A 1,474-nucleotide genomic window follows, 5' to 3' on the forward strand; every position below is an offset into this window, starting at 1 on the left:
AATAATAGTACTAAAAACTAAATAATATATTAAATTAAACTCTTTAGCAAGTATTACTAATTGTCTTTGTTCGAAAAAATGAAATTATCATAATCGCGATTTTTAATTCTCTCATATAATTTATAAAATTTCAATGGGCAACACTGAACTCGAAAAATGCTCGGGTTTTGTTTGCTAAAAATCTTGCTAAGCAGCCACAGTCAAGGTGCTTAGTCTTCATTGTAAGCTTTGGTTGACTAACAATGCGTTGACAATTATGTTGTAGTTGTTCATTGCTATTTTGTAGCTGGTGACAAAATCAAGAAGCTTTAGTTTTGCTTGCTAAAATTATTCGTAATGTATTGCTATTTGTTGCAGTTGTGCATGGCTGTGCTGCATATTTTGAGGATGAATTTAGTTAGCAGTGCGGCAATTTTCTGTGTTTTTGCTATTTTGGCGTTAGCATTTTAAACCCTGCTGGAAACCAATAATTTGGACTAATGGTTGATGTTTGAATATAGAATTGAGATATGGAAGCGTGTCACCTTCCTACTACTAAATAGTACTATATTTGGTACAATTTGATTACGTGTGAACGGATAGTGCTGGACTCCCGAATTTTTTAATAAAAATTACTGTTGGAGTGTAGGATTGACATATTTTAGGAAATGTTTAATTGTAGAAACAAAAAGTACTAAATGGTACCGAAAAGCTTACAAATGTGTGAACGGATAGGGCTGTATTCTGAAAATTTGAATTAATATTACAGTTTGAGTGCAGAATTGAGATATGTCGGTAATTTTTTAAAATTCGTCATTATGTGTACTAAATGGTAAAAAAATTTGGTACAAGTTTGATTCCAGTTAACGGATAGAGATAGTAAACGTAAATTTGGAATTAAAATTACAAGATTAAGGAAGTATTGGTACTAAATATGGTACAATTCTTTTTGTGTGGGCGGGAATCCAAATATTTGGACTTAAAAATAAGGTTGGAGTGTAGGATGAGGTAGTTTTAAAAATACGTAATTATCTGTACTAAATGGTGCTAAGTTTAGTACAATTTAGATTTGAGTGAAAGGATAGAGATGGATGGATTTGAAAATAAAATTACTCTTATAGCAAAGGATTGAGACAGTGTTGGAAATTCGAACTTATGAGTACGAAAAGTACTAAATATGGTACAATTTGGATCTATGTGAAGAGATAGTGCTGTTATCCTGAAATTAATGAATGAAATTACTGTTTCAGTGGGAAATTGAGGCAGTTTTAGAAACTCATACTTACGTCTACGAAAAATAATAAATGGTTCAATTTGGATGTTGGTGCACGAATAGAGATGAAATCTTTATATGTGGACCTAAGGTTGTTATTGGAGTGCATGACTGAGGTATTTTTGGAAATTTGTACTTATGAGTACGAAAACCACTAAATTTGGAACAATTTGGACTATGGTGGAAGAAAATTCACTAAATTTGGAATAATTTGAATTTGGG

This window comes from Musca vetustissima, unplaced genomic scaffold (assembly GCF_032173495.1).
Source record: "Musca vetustissima isolate MV318-11 ecotype Yass unplaced genomic scaffold, APGP_CSIRO_Mvet_v1 utg594, whole genome shotgun sequence".
Classification (NCBI taxonomy): Eukaryota; Metazoa; Arthropoda; class Insecta; order Diptera; family Muscidae; genus Musca; species Musca vetustissima.